The 19217-nt window shown below is 40.2% G+C and overlaps 1 non-coding gene across 1 annotated transcript; it reads right to left on the bottom strand.

The window, feature by feature from the left end:
- Positions 1 to 3562: 3562 nt before the first annotated feature.
- On the bottom strand, positions 3563 to 3670 carry LOC112753957 (small nucleolar RNA R71). The gene has a single exon (XR_003178316.1). It is a non-coding gene; the product is annotated as a small nucleolar RNA R71 (small nucleolar RNA).
- Between the last annotated feature and the right edge of the window lie 15547 nt (positions 3671 to 19217).

Here is a 19217-nt window from a genome sequence, read left to right as displayed (position 1 = left end):
AAATGGCGCGCTTCCAACTGCGTTGGAAAATAGACATCCAGAGCTTTCCAGAAATGTATAATAGTCCATACTTTGCCCAAGTTTAGACGACGCAAACTGGCGTTAAACGCCAGCTCTCTGCCCAATTCTGGCGTCCAGCGCCAGAAACAAGTTGGAAAGTGGAGTTCAACGCCCAAACTGGCACCAAAACTGGCGTTCAACTCCAGGAATGACCTCTACACGTGTAACACTCAAGCTCAGCCCAAGCACACACCAAGTGGGCCCCGGAAGTGGATTTATGCATCAATTACTTACTTCTATAAACCCTAGTAGCTAGTTTATTATAAATAGGACCTTTTACTATTGTATTAGACACCTTTGGACGCCTGGTTCTTAGATCAGAGGGGCTGGCCATTCGGTCATGCCTGGACCTTTCACTTATGTATTTTTAATGGTAGAGCTTCTACACTCCATAGATTAAGGTGTGGAGCTCTGCTGTTTCTCAAAGATTAATGCAAAGTACTACTGTTTTCTATTCAATTCAACTTATTCCACTTCTAAGATATTCATTCGCACTTCAACCTGAATGTGATAAACGTGACAATCATTATCATTCCCTATGAACACGTGCCTGACAACCACTCCCGTTCTACCTCCGATTGAATGAATATCTCTTAGATTACTAATACAGGAGACCGAGTCCGAGATATTGGGATCTTCGTGGTATAAGCTAGATTGATGGCGGCATTCATGAGAATCCGGAAAGTCTAAACCTTGTCTGTGGTATTTCGAGTAGGATTCTGGGATTGAATGACTGTGACGAGCTTCAAACTCGCGATTGCTGGGCCTAGTGACAGACGCAAAAGGATAGTAAATCCTATTCCAGTATGATCGAGAACCTCCAGATGATTAGCCATGCAGTGACAGCGCATCGGACCATTTTCACAGGGAGGAATAGGATGCAACCAACGACAAAGGTGATGCCTCCAGACGATTAGCCGTGCTGTGACAGAGCATTTGGATCATTTTCCCGAGAGAGATCGAAAGTAGCCATTGACACCGGTGACATCCTTACATAAAGCTAGCCATAGAAAGGAGTAAGATTGATTGGATGAAGACAGCAGGAAAGCGGAGGTTCAGAGGAATGAATGCATCTCCATACGCTTATCTGAAATTCCCACCAATGATTTACATAAGTATTTCTATCCTTATTCTATTAGTTATTTTTAAAAACCCCATTACTATTTTATATCTGCCTGACTGAGATTTACAAGGTGACTATAGCTTGCTTCATACCAACAATCTCCGTGGGATTCGACCCTTACTCACGTAAGGTATTACTTGGACGACCCAGTGCACTTGCTGGTTAGTTGTGCGAAGTTGTGAACCATGGTATTGGCATCATGTTTTTGGTGCCATTACCAGGGAAAGAAAGAGCAATGAATTTTACATAATCAAGGTGTAATCACAATTTCGTCCACCAAGTTTTTGGCGCCGTTGCCGGGGATTGTTCGAGTTTGGACAACTGACGGCTTATCTTGTTGCTCAGATTAGGTAATTTTCTTTTTGTTTTCTCTTCAAAAATTTTTCAAAAATCTTTCAAAATTTTCTCCTTTGTTTTCGAAAAAAAATTTTAAAATAAAAATGTTTTCAAAAATAAATTATTCTATGGCTTCAAAACTTTCAAGAATGAATTCTAGAGTTTCATGGTAACATGTTGAATCCTATCTGGCTGAAAAGCCATACCCAAACTCCTTTGGGATTGGTCTTCAACTAATCACCTCAATGGATGTAAATCCATTCATAGTGTTCTTCATGATCTTCATGTTGTTCTTGGTAAGTCTTTTTGTTTGATCTTTGCATTTGCATGTTTTGTGTCTTTTCTTGTTTTTCATATGCATTCTTGAATTCTTAGTGTTTAAGCATTAAAGAATTCTAAGTTTGGTGTCTTGCATGTTTTCTTTGCATTAAACAATTTTCAAAAATATGTTCTTGATGTTCATCATGATCTTCATAGTGTTCTTGGTGTTCATCTTGACATTCATAGTGTTCTTGCATGCATTCCTTGTTTTGATTCAAAAATAAAAGAGAAAAACATGAAAATGATGTTTTAATTTTTCTCTCTCATCATTCAAAATTAAAAAATCAAAAAAATATCTTCCCTTTTTTCTCTCATCAAATTCGAAAATTGAGTTGACTTTTTCAAAAATTTTTAAAAATCAAGTTGTTTCTTATGAGTCAAATCAAATTTTCAATTTAAAAATCTTATCTTTTTCAAATCTTTTTCAAAAATCAAATCTTTTTTCATTTTTCTTAGTTATTTTCGAAAACTCTAAAAATATTTTTCAAAAATCTTTTTCTTATTTTTATATCATAATTTTTGAAAATAACATCATCAATTAATGTTTTGATTCAAAAATTTCAAGTTTGTTACTTGCTTGTTAAGAAAGATTCAAACTCTGAGTTCTAGAATCATATCTTGTGATTTCTTGTGAATCAAGTCATTAATTGTGATTTTAAAAATCAAATCTTTTTCAAAACTAATTTCAATCATATCTTTTCAAAAATATCTTCTTATCTTATCCCTTTCAAAAAATTGATTTTCAAATTTGTTTCAACTAACTAACTAACTTTTTGTTTGTTTCTTATCTTTTTCAAAACTACCTAACTAACTCTCTCTCTCTCATTTTTCAAAAATATCTTCTCTCTTTTTCAAAAATTTCTTTTTAATTAACTAATTATTTTATTTTCTATTTGAATTTTCGAAAAAAAATACTAACCTTTTTCAAAAACCATTTTCGAAAATCACTAACTCTTTTTCAAAAATTATTTTCGAAAATTCTCTCCTCCTCTCATCCCCTTCTATTTATTTATTCATCTACTAACACTTCTCTTCATCTCACATCACGGCTCCTATGCTTACCCTTGTGTTTGGATTCTTCATTCTTCTTCACCCCTATTTCTTTTCTTCTTCTACTAACAATAATGAACCTCTTTACTGTGACATAGATGATTCCTCTTCTTTTCTTTTTCTCTTCTCTTTCTTATGAGCAGGGACAAAGAAAAAGGCATTCTTGTTGAAGCTGATCCAGAACCTGAAAGGACTCTGAAGAGAAAACTAAGAGAAGCTAAATTACAACAATCCAGAGACAACCTTATTGAAAATTTCGAACAAGTAAAGGAGATGGCAGCCGAACCCAACAACAATAATGCAAGGAGAATGCTTGGTGACTTTACTGGACCTAATTCCAAATTACATGGAAGAAGCATCTCCATTCCTGCTATTGGAGCAAACAATTTTGAGTTGAAACCTCAGCTAGTTTCTCTGATGCAGCAGAACTGCAAGTTTCATGGACTTCCATCTGAAGATACTTTTCAGTTCTTAACTGAATTCTTGCTGATATGTGATACTGTTAAGACTAATGGAGTAGATCCTGAAGTCTACAGCCTCATGCTTTTCCCTTTTGCTGTAAGAGATAGAGCTAGAGTGTGGTTGGATTCTCAACCCAGAGATAGCCTGAACTCTTGGGATAAGCTGGTCACGGCTTTCTTAGCCAAGTTCTTTCCTCCTCAAAAGCTGAGCAAGCTTAGAGTGGATGTTCAAACCTTCAGACAGAAAGAAGGTGAATCCCTCTATGAAGCTTGGGAAAGATACAAACATTTGACCAAAAAATGTCCTTCTGACATGCTTTCAGAATGGACCATCCTGGATATATTCTATGATGGTCTGTCTGAGTTATCAAAGATGTCATTGGATACTTCTGCAGGTGGATCCATTCACCTAAAGAAAACACCTGCAGAAGCACAAGAACTCATTGACATGGTTGCAAATAACCAGTTCATGTACACTTCTGAAAGGAATCATGTGAATAATGGGACACCTATGAAGAAGGGAGTTCTTGAAGTTGATACTCTGAATGCCATATTGGCTCAGAATAAAATATTGACTCAGCAAGTCAATATGATTTTTCAGAGTCTGAATGGAGTGCAAGCTGCATCCAACAGTACTCAAGAGGCTTCTTATGAAGAAGAAGCTTATGATCCTGAAAACCCTGCAATAGCAGAGGTGAATTACTTAGATGAACCTTATGGAAACACCTATAATCCATCATGGAGGAATCATCCAAATTTCTCATGGAAGGATCAAAAGCCTCAACAAGGCTTTAATAATGGTGGAAGAAGCAGGTTTAACAATAATAGACCTTTTCCATCATCCACTCAGCAACAGACAGAGAATTCTGAGCAGAATCCATCTAGCTTAGTAAATTTAGTCTCTGATCTATCTAAGGCCACTGTGAGTTTCATGAATGAAACAAGGTCTTCCATTAGAAATTTGGAAGCTCAAGTGGGCCAGCTGAGTAAAAGGATCACTGAAATCCCTCCTAGCACTCTCCCAAGCAATACAGAAGAGAATCCAAAAGGAGAGTGTAAGGCCATTGACATAACCAAAATGGCCGAACCCAATGAGGGAGAGGAGGACGTGAATCCCAAGGAGGAAGACCTCCTGGGACGCCCAGTGATCAATAAGGAGTTTCTCTCTGAGGAACCAAAGGAATCTGAGACTCATCTAGAGACCATAGAGATTCCATTGAACCTCCTTAAGCCATTCATGAGCTCTGATGAGTATTTCTCTTCTGAAGAGAATGAGGATGTTACTGAAGAGCAAACTGCCAAGTTTCTTGGTGCAATCATAAAGCTGAATGCCAAATTGTTTGGTATTGAGACTTGGGAAGATGAACCTCCCTTGTTCACCAATGAACTAAGTGATCTGGATCAATTGACATTGCCTCAGAAGAGACAGGATCCTGGAAAGTTCATAATACCTTGTACCATAGGCACCATGATCTTTAAGGCTCTGTGTGACCTTGGTTTAGGGATAAACCTCATGCCCCTCTCTGTAATAGAGAAACTGGGAATCTATGGGGTGCAAGCTGCGAAAATCTCATTAGAGATGGCAGATAATTCAAGAAAACAGGCTTATGGACAAGTAGAGGACGTGTTAGTAAAGGTTGAAGGCCTTTACATCCCTGCTGATTTCATAGTCCTGGATACTGGAAAGGAAGAGGATGAATCCATCATCCTAGGAAGACCTTTCCTAGCCACAGCAAGAGTTGTGATTGATGTGGACAGAGGGGAATTGATCCTTCAATTAAATAAGGACAACCTTGTGTTTACAACTCAAGGATCTCTCTCTGCATCCATGAAGAGGAAGCAGAAAAAGCTTCTCTCAAAGCAGAGTCAACCAAAGCCCCCGCAGCCAAACTCTAAGTTTGGTGTTGGGAGGCCACAACCAAACTCTAAGTTTGGTGTTGAACTCCCATATCCAAACTCTAAGTTTGGTGTTGGGGAGTTTCAACAATGCTCTGCACATCTGTGAGGCTCCATGAGAGCCCACTGTCAAGCTATTGACATTAAAGAAGCGCTTGTTGGGAGGCAACCCAATTTTTATCTAATTATATGTTTATTGGTTATATGTCTTTATAGGTTCATGATCATGTGGAGTCACAAAATAAATATAAAAATTGAAAACGGAATCAAAAACAGCAGAAGAAAAATCACACCCTGGAGGAAGACCTTACTGGCGTTTAAACGCTAGTAAGAAGCATGTTTTGGGCGTTCAACGCCAGAACAGAGCATGGTTCTGGCGCTGAACGACAGAATGGGCAGCATCTGGGTGTTTAAACGCCAGAAATGCACCCTGGAGAAGAGCTGGCGCTGAACGCCCAGAACAAGCATGGTTCTGGCGTTCAACGCCAGAAATAGGCTACAAATGGGCGTTCAACACCCAGAACAAGCACCAATCTGGCGCTGAACGCCCAGAGTTGTGTGCAAGGGCATTTTGCATGCCTAATTTGGTGCAAGGTTGTAAATCCTTGAATACCTCAGGATCTATGGACCCCACAGGATCACCTTAGGATCTGTGGACCCCACAGGATCCCCACCTACCTCCAGTCACTTCTTCTCACCCCCTCTCTCTCCATTCATGATCATCCCTTCTGTTTTCCATTTACCACTCACATCCATACACCCCCCTACCTTCAAAATTCAACATCTCTTTCCCACCAAATCCCACCCATATGGCCGAATACACACATCCCTCCATCTCCTCCATCTCTTCTTCTTCTTCTTCTTCTATTCTTTCTTCTTTTGCTCGAGGGCGAGCAACATGCTAAATTTGGTGTGATAAAAGCATAAACTTTTTGTTTTTCCATTACCATTAATGGCACCTAAGGCCAGAGAAACCTCAAGAAGAGGAAAGGAAAGACAATTGCTTCTACCTCTGAGCCATGGGAGATGGAAAGATTCATCTCACAAGCCCATCACTAAGAAAAGGATGGAGCAAACAAGAGAGCACATTCATGGATCTCAATAGTGACATGAAGAAGCTCATCATCAAGAAACCCCTGAGATACCTCAAGGGATGCACTTTCCTCCACAGAATTTTTGGGAGCAAATCAACACTTCCCTAGGAGAATTAAGCTCCAACATGGGACAACTAAGGGTGGAACATCAAGAGCACTCCATCATCCTTCATGAAATAAGAAAAGATCAAAAAGAAATGAGGGAGAAGCAACAAAGACAAGGAAGAGACATAGAAGAGCTCAAGGACATCATTGGTTCCTCAAGAAGGAAATGCCACCATCACTAAGGTGGACTCATTCCTTGTTCTTACTTTCTCTGTTTTTTGTTTTCTCTATGTTAAGTGCTTATCTATGTTTGTGTCTTCATTACATGATCATTAGTAGTTAGTAACTTTGTCTTAAAGTTATGAATGTCCTATGAATCCATCACCTATCTTAAATGAAAAATGTTTTAATTCAAAAGAACAAGAAGTACATGAGTTTTGAATTTATCCTTGAACTTAGCTTAATTATATTGATGTGGTGACAATGCTTCTTGTTTTCTGAATGAATGCTTGAACAGTGCATATGTCTTTTGAAGTTGTTGTTTAAGAATGTTAAATATGTTGGCTCTTGAAAGAATGATGACTAGGAAACATGTTATTTGATAATCTGAAAAATCATAAAAATGATTCTTGAAGCAAGAAAAAGCAGCAAAGAACAAAGCTTGTAGAAAAAAAAAATAGGCGAAAAAAAAATTGAAAGAAAGAGAAAAAGCAAGCAGAAAAAGCCAAAAGCTCTTAAAACCAAAAGGCAAGAGCAAAAACCCAATAACCCTTAAAACCAAAAGGCAAGGGCAAATAAAAAGGATCCCAAGGCTTTGAGCATCAGTGGATAGGAGGGCCTAAAGGAATAAAATCTTGGCCTAAGCGGCTAAACCAAGCTGTCCCTAACCATGTGCTTGTGGCGTGTAGGTGTCAAGTGAAAACATGAGACTGAGCGGTTAAAGTCAAGGTCCAAAGCAAAAGAAGAGTGTGCTTAAGAACCCTGGACACCTCTAATTGGGGACTTTAGCAAAGCTGAGTCACAATCTGAAAAGGTTCACCCAATTATGTGTCTGTGGCATTTATGTATCCGGTGGTAATACTGGAAAACAAAGTGCTTAGGGCCACGGCCAAGACTCATAAAGAAGCTGTGTTCAAGAATCATCATACTGAACTAGGAGAATCAATAACACTATCTGAACTCTGAGTTCCTATAGATGCCAATCATTCTGAACCTCAATGGATAAAGTGAGATGCCAAAACTATTCAAGAGGCAAAAAGCTATAAGTCCCGCTCATTTGATTGGAGCTATGTTTCATTGATAGTTTGCAATTTATAGTATATTCTCTTCTTTTTATCCTATTTGATTTTCAGTTGCTTGGGGACAAGCAACAATTTATGTTTGGTGTTGTGATGAGCGGATAATTTATACGCTTTTTGGCATTGTTTTTAGTATGTTTTTAGTAGAATCTAGTTACTTTTAGGGATGTTTTCATTAGTTTTTATGTTAAATTCACATTTCTGGACTTTACTATGAGTTTGTGTATTTTTCTGTGATTTCAGGTATTTTCTGGCTGAAATTGAGGGACTTGAACAAAAATCAGATTCAGAGGTTGAAGAAGGACTGCTGATGCTGTTGGATTCTGACCTCCCTGCACTCAAAGTGGATTTTCTAGAACTACCGAACTCGAAATAGCGCGCTTCCAATTGCGTTGGAAAGTAGACATCCAGGGCTTTCCAGAAATGTATAATAGTTTATACTTTGCCCAAGTTTAGATGACGCGAACTGGCGTTCAACGCCAGCTCTCTGCCCAATTCTGGCGTCCAGCGCCAGAAACAAGTTGGAAAGTGGAGTTCAACACCCAAACTGGCACCAAAACTGGCGTTCAACTCCAGGAATGACCTCTACACGTGTAACACTCAAGCTCAGCCCAAGCACACACCAAGTGGGCCCCGGAAGTGGATTTATGCATCAATTACTTACTTCTATAAACCCTAGTAGCTAGTTTATTATAAATAGGACCTTTTACTATTGTATTAGACACCTTTGGACGCCTGGTTCTTAGATCAGAGGGGCTGGCCATTCGGTCATGCCTGGACCTTTCACTTATGTATTTTTAACGGTAGAGCTTCTACACTCCATAGATTAAGGTGTGGAGCTCTGCTGTTCCTCAAAGATTAATGCAAAGTACTACTATTTTCTATTCAATTCAACTTATTCCACTTCTAAGATATTCATTCGTACTTCAACCTGAATGTGATAAACGTGACAATCATTATCATTCCCTATGAACGCGTGCCTGACAACCACTCCCGTTCTACCTCCGATTGAACGAATATCTCTTAGATTACTAATACAGGGGACCGAGTCCGAGATATTGGGATCTTCGTGGTATAAGCTAGATTGATGGCGGCATTCATGAGAATCCGGAAAGTCTAAACCTTGTCTGTGGTATTTCGAGTGGGATTCTGGGATTGAATGACTGTGACGAGCTTCAAACTCGCGATTGCTGGGCCTAGTGACAGACGCAAAAGGATAGTAAATCCTATTCCAGTATGATCGAGAACCTCCAGATGATTAGCCATGCAGTGACAGCGCATCGGACCATTTTCACAAGGAGGAATAGGATGCAACCAACGACAAAGGTGATGCCTCCAGACGATTAGCCGTGCTGTGACAGAGCATTTGGATCATTTTCCCGAGAGAGATCGAAAGTAGCCATTGACATCGGTGACATCCTTACATAAAGCTAGCCATAGAAAGGAGTAAGATTGATTGGATGAAGACAGCAGGAAAGCGGAGGTTCAGAGGAACGAATGCATCTCCATACGCTTATCTGAAATTATCACCAATGATTTACATAAGTATTTCTATCCTTATTCTATTAGTTATTTTCGAAAACCCCATTACTATTTTATATCTGCCTGACTGAGATTTACAAGGTGACTATAGCTTTCTTCATACCAACAATCTCCGTGGGATTCGACCCTTACTCACGTAAGGTATTACTTGGACGACCCAGTGCACTTGCTGGTTAGTTGTGCGAAGTTGTGAACCATGGTATTGGCATCATGTTTTTGGCGCCATTACCAGGGAAAGAAAGAGCAATGAATTTTACATAATCAAGGTGTAATCACAATTTCATCCACCAGTCTACCAATTCTTGGCATTGCTCAAATGGCTTGATTTATTGGTTCAATACTGGCACGCTATGGACCACATAGTCCAACTTTGCTTGAGTTTCTATATCAGACTCTATTCTGTCCAAGTTTCTATGCTCTCTATTTGTATGATATATGTTCTCCATTGGTAGAGATTTTGGGTGTACTCCCCATACTTGGCCTGTCGTAGGGACAATCTATTAAATGATTCTTGAAATTTTGCTGATTGTTCCCTTTGCCCCTCAAGAATTCTTGCTTGAAACTCTCTCTGTTGATCCAACATCTTGAGCTGGAAATTTTCTTGCATCTCCATCATTTCTTGCTGCCAATGCTCTTGTTGCTCTTGGGCTTTCTAGTACTGCTCTTGTTGCCTAAAGTATTGCTCCTGTTGTTGCTCCTGTGCTCTCATGTATTGTTAAGACATTTCTTCAATGGTTCTTTGCATTTGGCTTAAGTCCATTGAACCAGAAGCTTGTTCCCCCTCCACTTGTGCTCTCCTCCTTCTTCCTTGAGCTCTTCTATCCTCTTCAGGTTCAGGGACACCATCCATTTTTTGCTTGGTGATTTCTCTGCCTCCTGTTACCCGATATGTATCTGCATCCTCAAAGAGTATTCTCAGCCTCAGAATGGTACTTGGGTGGCCAAGCATGCTTGATTTGCCAGTATTCTCAGCCATCTCTTGAATGCTATCTGCGATGAGCTGTGGGATATTGATTTCTCCACCCCTAAGTATGCAATATGTCAGAATTTCTCTCTGTATTGTGACCTCAGATGTATTTGCAGTGGGGAGTATAGATCTTCTCACTAGCTCGTACTAACCTTTGGCTTCAGGTATGAGATCCATTCTCTTCAAGCAACTTGGATTTCCTTCTGAGTCCCTTTCCCAGTCTTTGCCTTCAGGGCATAAACCACTTAGTATCTCATCGGGATCATTATCACCCTACATTTTGTCATCAAAGCTGGGTTCTTCATAGGTTATCACTCTTATCTGCAAGACTCTCATGATGGATGATGGGCTAAAATCTACCTCAACCCCCCTAACATAGCTCTTGTAGGGAGGGCTGGTCTTGCTTGACCTCACAGCATTTGCATAGAATTTTCTTATCATGGTTGCACTTATGTCTGTGAGAGGTTCACATAGAAGTTCTCATCTCCTCTCTACGGTTATTCTTCTCATGATGGGATATTCTCCATCTTTCAGTCTGAATCCCATCTCTGGAATGACTTTCTTTGATTCCATTAGCGTATAATACCTTGATTCATGAAATTGAGACTTAAATCTCTTGGTATCATAGGTTGGTGGATGGCTACAGCTGGTTCCTTTCCTTTCCTTATTCTAGAACTTGATGAAGCCATGAATTATGAAGGAAAGAAGGGAGAATAAAGGATGAAATTTGGTTTAGGTATGGTTTAAGATGGAAGGAATGGGAGGTAAGGTGTTGTGTGATGTCGTTGGGTGAGAGAAGGATGATGCAACATGTTTGGGATGAATGTATGAAGAAAGCAACGATATGTGAGCTTGAGAAGTGCTACTGCCATTTTATAGAAAGGAAGGCATTGTTGGAGGGAGGCATAGGTTCGGTTATGTGGTAATGAAGGGTGAGGATTGAGCAAATTATTGTTGAAGATCCATGAAATAGATGGCCTGCATGTGGAGATGGTTGAAGACAAGGATTGCTCTTCCATTGGGCACATGGTTCGGCCTTCTAGGTGCTGGTTCCTGCAGCGTTGTGCTTCCCCATGCATGCACATGTGACTTGCTTTCCTCCTTTTATGACAACTGATGAGCGGATATTTTATACGCTTTTTGGGGATAATTTCATATAGTTTTGAGTATGTTTTAGTTAGTTTTTAGTCTATTTTTATTAGTTTTTAGGAAAAATTTATATTTCTAGACTTTACTATGAGTTGTGTGTTTTTCTGTAATTTCAGGTATTTTTCTGGCTGAAATTGAAGGAGCTGAGCAAAAATCTGATTCAGGCTGAAAAAGGACTGCTGATGCTGTTGGATTCTGACCTCCCTGCACTCAAAGTAAATTTGCTGGAGCTACAGAACTCGAAATGGCGTACTTCCAATTGCGTTGGAAAGTAGACATCCAGAGCTTTCCAGCAATATATAATAGTCCATACTTTGCACAAGAATAGACGACGTAAACTAGCGTTCAACGCCAGTCCTCTGCCCAATTCCGGCGTCCAGCGCCAGAAAAGGATCAAAAACTAGTTGAACGCCCAAACTGGCACAAAAACTGGCGTTCAACTCCACAAATGGCCTCTGCAGGTGGATTGCTTAAGTCTCAGCCCCAGCACACACCTAGTGGGCCCCAGCACACACCAAGTGGGCCCCAGAAGTGGATCTCTGCATCATCCATCACAGTCTACTCATATTTTGTAACCCTAGGCTACTAGTTTAGTATTTCAACAACTTTTAGAGACTTATTTTGTATCTCATGACATTTTAGATCTAAACTTTGTATTCTCTGATGGCATGAGTCTCTAAACCCCATTGTTGGGGGTGAGGAGCTCTGCTGTGTCTCAATGAATTAATGCAAGTATTTCTGTTTTCCATTCAAACACGCTTGTTCCTATCTAAGATGTTCATTCGCGCTTAACTGTGATGAAGGTGATGATCCGTGACATTCATCACCTTCCTCAAAACATGAACGTGTGCCTGACAACCACCTCCGTTCTATATCCGATTGAATGAGTATCTCTTAGATTCCTTAATCAGAATCTCCGTGGTATAAGCTAGAACTGATGGCGGCATTCATGAGAATCCGGAAAGTCTAAACCTTGTCTGTGGTATTCCGAGTAGGATTCAAGGATTGAATGACTGTGACGAGCTTCAAACTCCTGAAGGCTGGGCGTTAGTGATAGACACAAAAGGATAGTAAATCCTATTCCAACCGAATCGAGAACCAACCGGTGATTAGCCGTGCTGTGACAGAGCGCGTGAGCATAGTTTTCACTGGAAGGATGGAAGGTAGCCATTGACAACGGTGATCCACCAACACACAGCTTGCCATAGGAGGACGTGCGTGCGTGAATCAGAAGACAGAGGAAAGCAGAGATTCAGAAGATAAAGCATCTCCAAAACTCCAACATATTCTCCATTACTGCATAACAAGTAACCTTTAATTTATGCTCTCTCAGTTATTCACAATTCAACTGATAAACATAATTGACTTCCTGACTAAGATTTACAAGATAACCATAGATTGCTTCAAACCAACAATCTCCGTGGGATTCGACCCTTACTCACGTAAGGTATTACTTGGACGACCCAGTGCACTTGCTGGTTAGTGGTATGCGTTGTGAAAAGTGTGATTCACAATTCGTGCACCAAGTTTTTGGCGCCGTTGCCGGGGATTGTTCGTGTTTGGACAACTAACGGTTTATCTTGTTGCTTAGATTAGGAAAAATTTTTCTTTTTTTTTTGGTTTAGAGTCTTTTATTATTTATCCCTTGCTAAAATACTTTAAACTTATAGCTCAGTTATTTAGAACGTGGTGTTTATGTTCATGATAATTGGCTATCATATTTTTAAAACCTTTTTCAAAAATAATTTTTCTATTAAATCCTGTGCCAAATCTTAAGTTTGGTGTTTTCAAAAATAATCTTTCCTAAAATTTTCGAAAGTTCCCTAACTCATTTGGCTAGAGCGTTAATCTGTGTTCTTGATAATTGGGTTAGAGTCTTTTATATTCTTTTCAAAACCTTCTTTTTCATAAATAATATTTTCTCTATTAAATTTTGTGCCAAACTTTAAGTTTGGTGTTTTCTTTTTGATTTCCCTTTGGTTTTCGAAAATTTTGGCTTGGTTTTCTGAAAATTTTAAGTTTGGTGTTCTTTCTTCATGTTCTTGTGTTCTTGTGAGTCTTCAAAGTGTTGTTGAGTTTTCCTTGTGTCTTGATCTTAAAATTTCTAAGTTTGGTGTTCCTTGGTGTTTTCCCTCCAAAATTTTCAAAAACAAGGAGCATTAGATCTAAAAATTTTAAATCTTGTACTACCTTATTGTTTTTCTCTCTCCTCACTAAATTCAAAAATATCTTTTCAAAATATCTCTTCTAACTTCCTAACTTCTTATCTTTTCAAAATTTGTTTCAACTAACCAACTAACTTTTTGTTTGTTTCTTAACTTTTTCAAAACCACCTATCTAACTCTCTCTCTCTCTAATTTTCAAAAATATCTTCCCTCTTTTTCAAAAATTTCTTTTTTATTAACTAATTAATTTTTATTTTTTTAAAAAAAAATTTATTTTAAAATTCAAATTCTTTTTAGTTATTTTATTTTATTTAAGTATTTACTTCTTATAAAATAAAATAAATAAAAAGATAAATCAGTCCAAGTTATATCCATATATCTATCATGGACATAAGTGGAAATGAACAGTCCAGGAGGACTCTGGGGTCATATTCTAACCCCTCTACTGCTTCATATGGGAGTAGCATATGCATACCCTCCATTGGAGTTAGTAGCTTTGAGTTGAATCCTCAGCTCATTATCATGGTGCAGCAAAGTTGCCAGTATTCCGGTCTTCCACAGGAAGAACCTACAGAGTTTCTGGCACAGTTTCTACAGATTGCTGACACAGTACATGATAAAGAAATAGATCAGGATGTCTACAGACTATTACTGTTTCCATTTGCTGTAAAAGATCAAGCTAAGAGGTGGTTGAATAACCAACCTAAGGCCAGCATAAGGACATGGAAACAGTTGACAGAAAAATTCCTGAATCAATATTTCCCTCCAAAAAGGATGACACAGCTAAGGCTGGACATCCAAGGCTTTAAACAAGGAGATAATGAATCTCTTTATGATGCCTGGGAGAGATACAGAGAGATGCTACGAAAATGCCCCTCTGAAATGTTTTCAGAGTGGGTTCAGTTAGACATCTTCTACTATGGGCTTGCAGAAGGAGCTCAGATGTCTCTAGATTACTCAGCTGGTGGATCTATCCATATGAGAAAGACAATTGAAGAGGCTCAAGAGCTCATTGATACAGTTGCCAGGAATCAGCATCTGTACCTAAGTAGCAACCCTTCCATGAATGAAGAGGTTAAAACAGTAACTGCTGAATTCAGTACTGTAAAACAAGCTGCTGAATTCAATCAGCAATTGGATTTTCTAACAAACCAGCTAGCTGAATTCAAGGACAGGCTACAAGAGACAAGGATAGCTAATATATAGATGGACGAACAGTTTAAGCAGACAAAGCAGCAGCTATCAAGGCAAATAGCAGAAGAATGCCAAGCAGTTCAATTAAGAAGTGGGAAAACATTAAATACCCCACCTCAAGGGATCAAAAATTCAAGAAATGAGCAACCCACCAAAGATTCACCTGAGGACAGTAAGAGCCCAGGGAAAAATAGTTCTGGCACTAAAACGCCAGAAAAGGGGTGGAAGGCTGGCGCTGAACGCCCAGACCATGCCCAAAACTGGCGTTCAGCGCCAGAAACAAGGCAGGATTGGCGTTCAACGCCAGAAATGGGCAAGGATCTGGCGTTGAACGCCCAAATGGGGCAGATTCCAGCGTTGAACGCCCAAAATGGGCACATTTCTGGCGTTCAGGCGCCAGGAACAGACAGTAAGCTGGCGTCTGACGTCACTCCAGCCTCTGACTCTGGCGCTCAATTGCCAGTGAGGGATCAGATACACACAAGTGCTGATAACAACCCCTCTAAAAAGGCTTCTTTAACCACTAAGGTTGAGGAATATAAAGCCAAGATACCTTATCCTCAAAAACTCCGGAAAGAGGAGCAGGATAAGCAATTTGCTCGCTTTGCAGATTATCTAAGGACTCTTGAAATAAAGATTCCATTTGCAGAGGCACTTGAGCAAATACCTTCTTATGCCAAGTTCATGAAAGAGATCTTGAGTCATAAAAAGGAGTGGAGAGAAACAGAAAGAGTTCTCCTCACTGAAGAATGCAGTGCAGTCATTCTGAAAAGCTTTCCTGAAAAGCTTAAAGACCCTGGGAGTTTTCTGATACCATGCATATTAGAAGGTGATTTCACCAAGACAGCTTTGTGCGATCTTGGGGCAAGCATCAACCTGATACCTGCATCCACTATCAGGAAGCTTGGCTTAATTGAAGAAGTTAAACCAACCCGGATATGTCTCCAACTTGCTGATGGTTCCACTAAATACCCATCAGGCGTGATTGAGGACATGATTGTCAGAGTTGGGCCATTCGCCTTTCCCACTGACTTTGTTGTGCTGGAAATGGAGGAGCACAAGAGTGCTACTCTCATTCTAGGAAGACCCTTCCTAGCAACTGGACGATCCCTCATTGATGTCCAACAGGGGGAAATAACCCTGAGAGTCAATGATGATGAGTTTAAGTTGAACGCTGTCAAAGCCATGCAGCATCCAGACACATCAACAGACTGCATGAAAGTTGATCTCATTGACTCTTTGGTAGAAGAGATCAACATGGCTGAGAGTCTCGAATCAGAGTTGGAAGACATCTTTAAAGATGTTCAGCCTGATTTGGAGGATTCAGAGGACATGAAAGAGCCTCTGAACTTTCTTCTGAAAGAGGAAAAACCTCCTAAACCCGAGCTCAAGCCACTACCACCATCCTTGAAATATGCATTTCTGGGAGAAGGTGACACTTTTCCAGTAATCATAAGCTCTGCTTTAAATTCACAGGAAGAGGAAGCACTTATTCAAGTGCTAAGGACACACAAGACAGCTCTTGGGTGGTCCATAGGTGACCTTAAGGGCATAAGCCCAGCTAGATGCATGCACAAAATCCTATTGGAGGACAATGCCAAACCAGTGGTTCAACCACAGAGGCGGCTAAATCCAGCCATGAAGGAAGTGGTGCAGAAAGAGGTCACCAAATTACTAGAGGCTGGGATTATTTATCCCATTTCTGATAGCCCCTGGGTGAGCCCTGTTCAAGTCGTCCCAAAAAAGGGAGGCATGACAGTGATTCATAATGAAAAAAATGAACTGGTTCCTACAAGAACAGTTACAGGGTGGCGCATGTGTATTGACTACAGAAGGCTCAATACAGCCACCAGAAAGGATCATTTTCCTTTACCATTCATAGACCAGATGCTAGAGAGACTAGCAGGTCATGATTATTACTGCTTTTTGGATGGCTACTCAGGCTATAACCAGATTGTAGTAGATCCCCAGGATCAAGAAAAAACAGCATTCACATGTCCATCCGGAGTGTTTGCTTATAGAAGGATGCCATTTGGGCTATGTAATGCGCCTGCAACCTTCCAGAGATGCATGCTCTCTATTTTCTCTGACATGGTGGAAAAATTTCTGGAAGTCTTCATGGATGACTTCTCAGTATATGGAGACTCATTCAGCTCCTGTCTTGATCATCTGAAACTTGTTTTGAGAAGATGCCAAGAAACCAACCTAGTTTTAAACTGGGAAAAGTGTCACTTCATGGTGACTGAAGGAATTGTTCTTGGGCATAAAATCTCAAACAAGGGAATAGAGGTGGATCAAGCGAAAATAGAGGTAATTGAAAAATTACCACCACCTGCCAATGTTAAGGCAATCAGAAGCTTTCTAGGACATGCAGGATTCTATAGGAGGTTTATAAAGGATTTTTCAAAAATCGCAAAACCTCTAAGCAATCTGCTAGCTGCTGACACGCCATTTGTGTTTGACACAGCATGCCTGCAGGCGTTTGAAACACTGAAAGCTAAGCTGGTCACAGCACCAGTTATTTCTGTACCAGACTGGACATTACCATTTGAGCTAATGTGTGATGCCAGTGATCATGCCATTGGTGCAGTGTTGGGACAGAGGCATGACAAGCTTCTGCATGTCATTTATTATGCTAGTCGTGTTTTAAATGATGCACAGAAAAATTACACAACCACAGAAAAGGAATTACTTGCAGTGGTTTACGCCATTGACAAGTTCAGATCCTACTTAGTAGGATCAAAGGTGATTGTGTACACTGACCATGCTGCTCTTAAGTATCTACTCACAAAGCAAGATTCAAAACCCAGGCTCATCAGATGGGTATTGCTTCTGCAAGAGTTTGATATAGAAATAAGAGACAGAAAGGGGACAGAGAACCAAGTAGCTAATCATCTGTCCCGGATAGAGCCAGTGGAAGGGACGTCCCTCCCCTTTCTTGAGATCTCTGAGACGTTCCCTGATGAGCATCTATTTGCCATTCAGGAAGCACCATGGTTTGCCGATATTGCAAACTATAAAGCTGCAAGGTTCATACCCAAGGAGTACAATCGAATACAAAAGAAAAAATTAGTTACTGATGCAAAGTACTACTTGTGGAATGAGCCCTATCTCTTTAAGAGATGTGCAGACGGAATTATCCGTAGGTGTGTCCCCAGAGAGGAAGCACAGAGAATCCTATGGCATTGCCATGGATCTCAATATGGAGGCCATTTCAGAGGTGAGCGAACAGCCACCAAGGTCCTCCAATGTGGCTTCTATTGGCCCACACTCTATAAAGATTCCTGAGAGTTTGTACGTAATTGTGACAGTTGCCAAAGAGCTGGTAATCTGCCTCATGGTTACGCCATGCCTCAACAAGGAATCTTGGAAATTGAGTTGTTTGACGTATGGGGAATTGACTTCATGGGACCTTTCCCACCATCATACTCAAACACTTATATTCTGGTGGCAGTTGACTATGTATCAAAATGGGTTGAGGCTATTGCCACACCCACCAATGATACTAAAACAGTGCTGAAGTTCCTCCAGAAACATATTTTTAGAAGGTTTGGTGTCCCTAGAGTACTAATCAGTGATGGGGGCACTCACTTCTGCAATAAACAGCTTTACTCTGCCATGGTTCGGTATGGAATTCGCCACAAGGTGGCCACTCCATATCATCCACAAACCAATGGGCAGGCTGAAGTCTCTAATAGAGAATTAAAGAGAATCCTGGAACGGACAGTAAATACCCGTAGAAAGGATTGGGCAAGGAGCTTGGATGATGCTCTGTGGGCTTACAGAACAGCATTCAAGACCCCTATAGGGACCTCTCCATACCAACTGGTGTATGGTAAGGCATGTCACCTGCCCGTGGAACTGGAACATAAGGCCTACTGGGCAACCAGATTCTTAAACTTTGATGCCAAATTAGCAGGAGAAAAAAGATTGCTCCAGCTAAATGAGCTAGAGGAGTTCAGATTCACAGCTTTCGAAAATGCCAAGCTATATAAAGAAAAATAAAAAAAGTGGCATGACAGAAAGCTGTCATCTAGAATCTTTGAACCAGGACAGAAGGTTCTGTTGTTTAACTCTAGACTCAGGCTATTCCCCGGGAAACTGAAATCCCGGTGGAGGGGACCATACGTGATTACAAGTGTATCACCATATGGTTATGTGGAGCTTCAAGATATTGATTCTGATAAGAAGTTCATTGTCAATGGACAGAGAATCAAGCATTATCTAGAAGACAACATTGAGCAAGAATGCTCAAGGCTGAAGCTAGATTAAATGCTCAGCAAGGTCCAGCTAAGGACATTAAAGAAGCGCTTGTTGGGAGGCAACCCAATTTTTATTTACTTTCATGGTTTTTCATGTTTTGTTAGGTTCATGATCATGTGGAGTCACAAAACAAATATTAAAAATTGAAAACGGAATAAAAAACAGCAGAAGAAAAATCACACCCTGGAGGAAGCACCTGTCTGGCGTTCAACGCCAGAACAGAGCATGGTTCTGGCGCTGAACGCCCAAAATG

This window comes from Arachis hypogaea, chromosome 15 (genome assembly GCF_003086295.3).
Source record: "Arachis hypogaea cultivar Tifrunner chromosome 15, arahy.Tifrunner.gnm2.J5K5, whole genome shotgun sequence".
NCBI lineage: Eukaryota > Viridiplantae > Streptophyta > Magnoliopsida > Fabales > Fabaceae > Arachis > Arachis hypogaea.
The sequence above is the reverse complement of the archived record's forward strand: the minus strand, read 5'-3'. Positions and strand labels throughout refer to the sequence as shown.